General features: G+C 36.4%; 1 long non-coding RNA gene across 1 annotated transcript; it reads left to right on the forward strand.

Moving 5' to 3' along the window:
• Positions 1-3,136: 3,136 nt before the first annotated feature.
• LOC133364914 (uncharacterized) lies at positions 3,137-8,110 on the forward strand. Its single transcript, XR_009758057.1, has 2 exons — positions 3,137-3,517; positions 7,253-8,110. It is a non-coding gene; the product is annotated as an uncharacterized LOC133364914 (long non-coding RNA).
• The last annotated feature ends 1,493 nt before the right edge of the window (positions 8,111-9,603 follow it).

The raw sequence follows: 9,603 nt of genomic DNA on the forward strand, positions 1-9,603 counted from the left end.
TCACTCTCCTAAATCAAGAGTGAATCAAGCTATGATCACTGGAAAATATATTGTAGAAGACCATACAGGCTTTATTAAAACTGTAAATTGTCAATGAATATAAGGAAGCTTCTTAACATAATCCATAGGATAACTAAAATCTGGACAGTCTTTTTGTACATGCAGAAAAGCTTTTGATCATTTAGAATGGAGGTATCTGTTTCAAATTTTTGGATTAATGGAGTTACGGAAATTTTCTACATGGATCAACAAAATACATACCAGCCGACTTCCGGAAAGGGTTGCTTTGCCTGTGCTGCCTCTGAGACGAGCTCTTGTCTCAGAAGAAGCTTTTTCAGCTTTAAAATCAGTCACAATGCTCTTTTTGACTGATAAAGATTTTCTCCCGGTCAGGGAGAAACGTAGAGATCAACCATAAAGCCTGTTTTTGTGGGGAGGACTGGATTTCATTTATTTATGAGAGAAGGTTCAAACTGCAATGCCGGACGGACTTTCATCAAGCTCTTGCTGATTACAGCGACACGTTTATCTTTTCTTTAAAGAAAAACAGACTTCAACAGGCAGATAAGCATCCTTCTTTCTATTTTCTTTTTTTACTTGGTTTAAATTGGTGTAGCAAAAAAGAGATTTGTCAATGAATCAGCTGTGAAGAACTTCTAGGTGAGATTATGGCTTTTCTCTTTCACTAACGAAATTAAGGAGGAAAGAAATCGAAAAAGCTTATCTTTGTTTTTATCGCAAAAAGCTGTCCTGGAGGTGCATTCTGAAGATACCAACGGAAGAGGGATTTCTATTTCGAGGAGGGGGGAACAAAAACTTTCTTTTTGGTCTATTTCATTTTGACGAATCTGCTTATTCACGACGCCACTAATTGTTTTGATGTTGGGAACTAAGTTTGTTTTTGTATTCCTGAATACATAGAGATAAGGCAGGCTGTATTGTCTACACTGATATAAGCAAGCCTGGAACATTAACCCAATTGTGGCTGAAATAATTTTTGTTTCTGTGGTTTTAAGAAAGACAATCAGGAAAGTGATTGAGACCATGGAAGAAATTATGTTTCAGAAAATAATGGGTGAGATTGAGATAACGAAACAAACCCTGAGACAGGGTAGACAGGAGATGAAAACTGAATTTAACAAAATGATGCAGGAGCTTAAAGAAACAATGGATTTTGTGAGAGAGGAGTTTGATGGGATAGGGAAGCTACAAGCCCTGGAGATTGGAACAAATGTGAAATTGGAAAAAGATTTGGAGTTTATGGATGTTAGAAATAAAGTTTACTGTTTGGAATTCAACATTGTCTCTGAAGAAATTAATGAAGATTTTGGTTGTAAAGTTATCAATGTCTTGGATAATTTTCTGGACTGGAATGATGTGATGGAGCTTGACATAGAAAAAATCTATGGAGTTGGCTACAGATATGTGACAGTGGAGAAACTCTTAAGAAATGAGCCAGTGCATTTTGTAAAAAAGAAGAACAGAGATATGACTTTGCAGCAATATTTCAGCAACATATTCAGAATTCTTGACTGGAATGATGTGATGGGGCTTGACATAGAAAAAAGTTATGGAATTAACTACAAATATGTGACAGAGCAGAGATGCACCCAGAGCAGAGATGTGACTTTACAACAATATTTCAACAACATATTCAGAATTGATGGCAAGGACATATTTGTGATGGGGGAAATTCCCATCAGACTCTTGTTATATGACTATGGCTATGACAGCAGGATCATCATGGGATACTGATAATGGATGAATGGATACTGAAACCACTGGATTTAACAGGACTATTGAAGATGGAAGATGGAGTTAATATTGATAATGGAAGAATGGTTATGGAAATTATTGGATTTAACAGATTTGACGAGATGGATTAATTGATATGTTTACTTGGACTATGGCTATGACAGCAAGATTATTGTGGGATGCTGATGGCGGAAGAATGGCTGCTGAAATTGCTGGACTTAACAGGATTGTTGAAGATGGAGGATGGAATTAATATAGAAAATGGAGGAATGGCTGTTGAGGTTCTTGGGCCTAACAGATTTGAATTAGATGGATTAAGCGATATGTTTATTTGGAGAAAAATTGAGGGATGTATCTCTCGGGGAATTGAAACCTCTCTTGGACTTTTTGTGGAAAGAATAAAATAATGTTTATGAGATTTGATGATTAATTAGGATGGCTACTGGAGGAAAGTGATTTTACAATATCATTTTAGAGATAGGATTGTTATATATTGTAGACTTATAACTGATCTGCGACAAATCGGAAGTCAACATTTTATTTTGTTGTTTGGTTGTTTTTGTTTTGTTTTGTTTCTTGTCTTTGAAAATTTGAATAAAAATTAATGATAAAAAAAAAATACATACCAGCCCAAATGCCTTTGTCTTCAGTAAAAGTGTAAACTCCGGTGCATTTTGTTATAAAAGAGTACAACACAGCTTTTGTTTGTTTTATCTGTACAATCACTAGCACAAGCAATAAGAATTAATAAAGAAATAAGCAGGGTGAAGGTAGGAGAGGAGGAATTTAACATGCACCTATATGCAGATGCTGTGTCATTATTAATTTATAATCCAGTAAATTCTTTTGGGAATTTTCTTAACATAATCAAATAATTTAGTAATATTTCTGATTATAAAATTAATCTTAGAAGTCTAAATTGATAGGGTTAAACATAAAAAAGCTGTTAAAGATAAAATAACAAAAACAACATTTGATAATGTTAAAAGAAAATTTTAGCCCTTGGTAGTCTAAAGTACCTGTTTGGGAATACTATTTGTTAAAGTAAAGCCTAGATGCCTTAAGATGTGTAAAGTCCTAATGATTTAAGGAATTTGGCTCAAGATGTTTAGCTAACTATCTGTCTCCTGTTTGCCTGGTAAAGTATAACCATAAGATGTGTGCAAGAAATGCAAACAGCATAAACAGCATGACAAAGGGTCAGATACTGCTTGTATTTGTTTGTTTGTTTGTTTAAAAGCTAAAGGCATGGTCAGCAGACTGTGACTCACTGTTTAAACTTGAGTTTGCAAAAGTAAGGATTAAACTATTGAACCCTTGGGAAAAGATTAACTAGACTACTTATGAAGCAGAGCATAACAAACATGCGTGTAAAATTAACCAGCTTGTTTTGTAGAGGGTATAAAAATCCCTGTTTTGGGGGGCTCAGGGCTCTCTCATGCATCACCCCTTGTGTGATGGGAATGGTTAGCCTTTATTGCAATAAATTATAATGTCTTGGACTCGATATACCCGTGTCAAGTGGTTATTGTCTTCGCCTGGAAGGACCATAAGTCATTCTTATGAGAGTTTATGGCATCCCTGGGTGGGCTCCCAGGTCGTGCTGGGGATCCTTTTTCTCTGTCTCTTGTCCTGTGATCACGAGCTCACCACCCAGTTTTGGCGGGATGCTGGACCGAGAGGAGACTGGTGGCTCCCCGGGCGATAAAGGAGCCTGCAGAAGAAATGGGTAGGTCGACTTCAACGCAAAATGCCAGTGCTGGTGAGTATGTCCCGGGACTGAGAAATAGAGAGAAGCGCTTGGGAGGAAGGTAGAGATAGGTTGGGATGTGTCTGGGAAAGGGGAACCTGTGTGTTTGGTTGGTGAATTTGTGTTTGTGGCTAGAAGACGACTCTCGTGCCTGGCGAGGGGGAAACCCCGTTATAACCCTTGCACAGTGTAGCACGCCCGACTTGATTGAGCCCATCCTTTGCAAATGTGGGTAGCATAGCCCCTCAGCGGCAAACTGCTCCCAGACCTGCTGGACGTGGAAGTACGAGACGTGTGATTGTTTGTTGGTAAAGGTTCCACATAGAGGATGGCGCTCCCTGATAAGTCCTTGCACGGCAAGGCAGGTATAGGCTTGCGCACCCACACACAATGAGATCCCACCTAAAAAGAAAAAGGAAGAAAAGAAAAAGAAAAGAAATAAAGCAAAAGACCTAGGCAACTGTATTTGTAATATCATGTGTATAACAGGGTTCAAGTCCCATGTGTGTAAAGTTTGTAGTATTTTCCCAGGAAATAAGAGTGGTATTAGTGAATGATCTTGCTTGAATAGAAATGTATGATTTGAGTACTCAAGTGTGAATTGGTTATAATTACTAATCCAGCAGTTTAGTGAGTGTGAGTGAATCCTTCTTCCCTACCCTTTCTTGTGTGAAAGTTATATGTGAGGCAGTGTGAAAGTTTCTTTGAGTGTCTGTGTGAGAGTTTTCTGTGTGAATGTTATAAGGGAACTGTGAATTTTCCCTCCCTTTGCTGTCGCTTCCCAAAACATGTTTTTTGCTGCTTGGATTGGCTGTGCTGTCCTTGCTACTATTTCTGCTTGCTGCCTTTGTTTTTCACAGAATTTAAAGAATTTAATAACTGAGTCAGAAAATCTAGTAGCTTCCCCTCCCCCCCATTGCATTCATTTGCCCATTCGGGCTAGGAAAGAATGGAACTTTGGGAATAGAAGTGGAAGAACTGGTGCCCCACGGGCTGGTTTTAATCAAAGTACAGCTAATCCTAGGGAGGACAAAAATAGATTTCAGGGATCCAGTAAGGATTCAGATTTGGCAAGCACTTATAGATATGAGAGAAGATATGAATGTACTCCACCTCCAACCTACATTAGCCCTTTTGGCTATACTAATAGGAAAGGTGAAGGTGCAATAGCAGATGTTCACAGAGGGGGATATTTGTCTAGAATAAGTTTTGCTTTTCATTATTTGTCAGTCATTTATTTATCTATTTTTTATTTTGTAAATGTTAAACTTCTTTTTGAAGTGGTTCTGGTTTTTGTTACTGCCTATTGAGCCAGAATTGCAGAAAAGGGAAAGAGATTGGTTCCCCCCCTCCTTGTTCTCTAGATCTAGCACAAACGTATTAAGCATACATCTTGAAATCAGGAGAAGATACTAGAGTTCCTTTTGTTTAGATTAGACCTGAACCTTTGGCTGTTGCTTGTAGATAAAAGCCTGACACAGTTAGTTTTTTCTGTCAGTGGCCAAAGGGACAAAATAAAGAAACAATAAAATGACTTTTGGGATTACTCTACCCATTTACCTGTATATAAAGGGAGGCAAATGTAAGTGCCAACTAAATTTGTATGTAGTGCCTTGTGGGTAGAGATGTTTTCCTCCCCCCCACACACACACTTTTTAAAAAGGAAAAGATATGCATGAATTAGCATAGAAAGGTTGTAAGTGAAATGAAGGACTGAAAAGTTGTAGGAAAGAAAAGGTAGGAATGCAATATGAAGGAATCTAGGAAATAAGTTATTTTGATGGTAGAGAAAGGATAGTTTGAGAAATATTGACTGATGGTAATAAGAAAGGGGGAAATGACAGGAAAGAACAAAATAGTGTGTGTGGTTCCTTTTTTTTTTTTCATTATTGTTGCCAGATTGTGGATTAGAACCTATACCTGTTTAAACTTTTGAACTTCGGTAAGAGAGGGAAAAATATTTGGAAGTCAACAACAAAACTTCTTGATGTTTCTTTCTTTCATAAAGAAAATAGAACCTCTTCTTAAGGTGCTCAATCCCAGGTAATTGCTTTAAATTTGTCTGTGAAATGTATGATTTGCCCATTTTCTAGATAGGCAAAACTGAGGCCACCTTGCTGTTTAAACCTAATGTGATGCCCTCTTGTGACTAGGTAAAGTCATTACAGATAAAACTTTACCCTGTAAACAAAAGAGCTGGCGGGATTTAAAATTTATATTATTGAGTTTGAAGCTTGATTTAATTGTTGTTGTTTTTTAGATCCATCAAGGCGTAGTTTAATGAATATTTTCCCTCCCCAAGAAAGTTTTTTTTTTTGCCTACAAACCATTTTTTTCCAAAAAGAGGACCAAAATGCAGAGCTTCCAGCCACAGCAATTGTCTACCACATATTAGAATTCACATTGGGAATTAATGTTACTTTGCTTCTAAAACAGAAATTCATCCCCAGATGCTCTTTGAATGAAAATGGACCAGGACTTTCAACAGGGAAATGCTTTCCTCGTTGTCATACCTTGTGCATATAAATCACACTATTACTAATGAACTTTTTTCTTTTAAAATTATGTTCATCATTCTAACACGTTAGTGCATTTATTCCTTGACAGGCACTTAGAGCAACTGTTCTACGTACAGGATGAGCACCATTGGAACTCCCTGCTGATTTGGAACAGAACTTAATCTATTTGTGCCACTAACATTTCTTTGTTTTGCATTCATAGTAAGAGGTATAAATCCTTTTTCTCCAAGCACAGCACTAACAAAAGTCTTTGTTAAGACAGGAGAGTCCAATGGTTATAGGCACTGGACCAGTGTTAAAGAGAAAACATGCATTCATAGAGTGCACAGAGAAAAGGAAAAGGCTAAGACAACCCTCCCCCTTTGAAGTTTGTTGTCTCAGGAAGATTCAGGAACAACAAATCAGCACTCTTAGGATAGCATAGTGAACTTTAGCCCTGGAAAACAAAGAGGGGAGAACATTCTCCTCTAGGATCATCCCCAGTGCTAATATCTTTGCCAAATACATTCAGCAAGGGAAAAATTGTGGTGTTTGGCCATCTGGAAGGTGGCAAATTACCATGAATATTGGCTTTAAATCAATATTGTTCTTTTCGTGTACGTGTATGTTTCTTATGACTTTTTGTGCTTAAGTATGCTGTTTTGCCATAAAAAAGGTGGGTGGGTAAACATGTATGGTTATATGGTATGTATAGATACGTGCAAAAATTCAATGGAAAAATAACATTGTAACTTAGTGTTTGGTTGTTTATGTGAGAACATGCACAAATCATACACATGTTCCCATACCTCATTCGAAATAATGATTGATTTTATATTGGGTCTTATAATTTGAGAGAATGTTACAGATGCCCATACATCCTGATTTTCTTTACATCCCCTATCTCTTGGTCCTAACAGGCCTCTCCATTTCCTTATTTTGTCAATGTTTCTGGTGCAACTTGAACTGATCTTGTGGGTTATGCTAAAGCTGCTCCTTTTATTGATTGTGAAAATGCTTTTTATGAATTTAAGATCATTTTGTGTAATTCTTAATCTTATATTATCTTCCTTGTCCCACTTTGGAATGCAATAATAAAAGAATTTCATGGCTACTTTTAAAGTGCAAAGCTCTGTACATGGCCAGAGGCTAGGGAAACTCAAAAGTTTAGAATGTGTTGTACTGTTATGTGTTCATCACAGAAGATTTTATTTAAGATATTTTTGACTGGATCCTTGAATTGCTCCAGGAATAGGACACAGATATGCTACTGGCATGCCATTTTCCTGCATTGCTGCAATAACAGTGAAGATGCCTGCTTCATTCTTCCCCAACTACAGAAAGTGACAAGTCTACTTTGGCCATCATCCTGTAGTGGACACCAATATTTTTTCTGGCAAGATGTTCTATATTGTGCAAGCTTGCAACCTTTGTCATAGTCACTTGGGGGGAGGGAGTTGATTATTATTTTCATTATTCAAGTTTCTGGTGAGCATCAGCAAATCATAGACAGTTCAACTAAGTCTCCTGAGGATGAAGTATGTACAAGCCACCCTGCAGTATGTTTGAAGATCACAAATATTGTTTTCTTTTTCATTGTAATATTGACTGTAATTGAATACTCATGCATTGTATTTTAAGGATGTGATTATTTAACTATTGCTATTTTTCCTTATATAATTTGTGTTAAGAATGTCTTGTTTATAGGATGTTTTTATTTTTCAAATCCCTCTGAGTGATTTCATAACAAGGGGTTTACAAAATTTGGCGATTTGTTTTAAGATATGAGATTTGCCAGTGTAGAATCTTGGACCTTTATAGCCTAACAGCCTTTGATCTTTATTTTTTATTTTGAACAACTGCATAGTTATTTTCTCGCCTATTTTATTTACTTTCTCACCCTGTTATAGAAAGAGTTAAAAGTAGTGAAATATCTAGGAAAGCAAACTACACTTCAGATACAAAGATGGTAGCAGAGGGTGGTTAGATTCCCTGTCTGGCTGGGGAAAGAATGCCAAAGGAGATTTAACCTTTATAATGCACCCCATTGTGGTGATTTTGATGTTTCAAATAATTCTGGTCTTTGTCTTTTTTTTTTTTTTTTTTTTCAATAATTTTTATTCAAATTTTCATAAAACATACAAGACGAAATCATAAAACATTCAAAGACAAAAAACAAAATCAAAAATAGTTAAACAAAAAATAAAAATAAAAATAAAAATAAAAATAAAAATAAAAAATAAAGAGTAAAATATTGACTTCCCATTTGTCAAAGATCAGATCAGTTATAAGTCTATAATATATAACAATCCTGTCTCTTAAGTCATATTATAAAATCACTTTCCTCCAATAGTTATCTTACTTAATCATCAAATCTCATAAACATTACTTTATTCTTTCCACAAAAAGTCAAAGAGGGGTTTCAATTCTTTAAGAAATATATCTATCAATTTTTTTTTTCCAGATAAGCATATCGATTAATCCATCTCATTACTAATTATAATAATCTTATTGTCATAACCATAGTCAAAATAAACATTTCAATTAATCCATCACATCAGAATCTGTTAGGTTCAGTAATTTCAGTAGCCATTGTTCTATTATCCCTATTAGTTCCATTTTCCATCTTCCATCTTCAGTAGTCTTGTTAAGTCCAGTAATTTCAGTATCCAATCTTCCATTATCAGTATTCCATAATAATCTTGCTGTCAAAGCCATAGTCATATAGTAAGAGTCTGATGGGAATTACCTCTATCCCAAATATTTTCTTGCCATCCATTCTGAATAGGTTGCTGAAATACTGCTGTAAAATCATATCTCTGTTCTTTTTTTCAAAATACACTGGGTCATCTCTTGAAAGTTTTTCCATTGTCACATGGCTGCAGTTAATTCCATAGATTTTCTCTATATTGGGCTCCATCACGTCATTCCAGTCCAGAAGATTATCCATGCCATTGATAACTTTATCTCTAGAATCTTCATTAATTTCTTCAGAGATAACATTGAGTTCCAAACAATAGATTTTATTTCTAAAGTCCATAGACTCCAAATCTTTTTCCTGTTCCACGTTTGTTCCAATCTCCGGGGTCTCCTCTCTCACAGGGACCCCTGTTCCAGTCTCCAGGGTCTCCTCTCTCACAGGGACCCCTGTTCCAGTCTCCAGGGTCTCCTCTCTCACAAGGACCCCTATGTCTTTAATCTCCTGTGTCTCCAAACAATAGATTTTATTTCTAAAGTCCATAGACTCCAAATCTTTTTCCTGTTCCACGTTTGTTCCAATCTCCGGGGTCTCCTCTCTCACAGGGACCCCTTCCAGGGTCACCTCTCTCACAGGGACCCCTATATCTTTAATCTCCTGCGTCATTTTACTCAATTCAATTTTCAACTCCTTACAACCCTGTCGCAGGTTTTGTTTCGTTATCTCAATCTCATCCATTATTTTCTGAAACATAGTTATTTCCAGATTCTCAGCCACTTTCTTAATTGCCATTTTAAAAGAAAAATATAGGAAAACCACTTCTTATTTCAGCAACAATTGGGTTAATACTCCAAACTTGGTGACATCACAGTATAAACAGAGCAGACAGCCTTATCTCTCCA

Source organism: Rhineura floridana, chromosome 1 (assembly GCF_030035675.1).
Source record: "Rhineura floridana isolate rRhiFlo1 chromosome 1, rRhiFlo1.hap2, whole genome shotgun sequence".
Classification (NCBI taxonomy): Eukaryota; Metazoa; Chordata; class Lepidosauria; order Squamata; family Rhineuridae; genus Rhineura; species Rhineura floridana.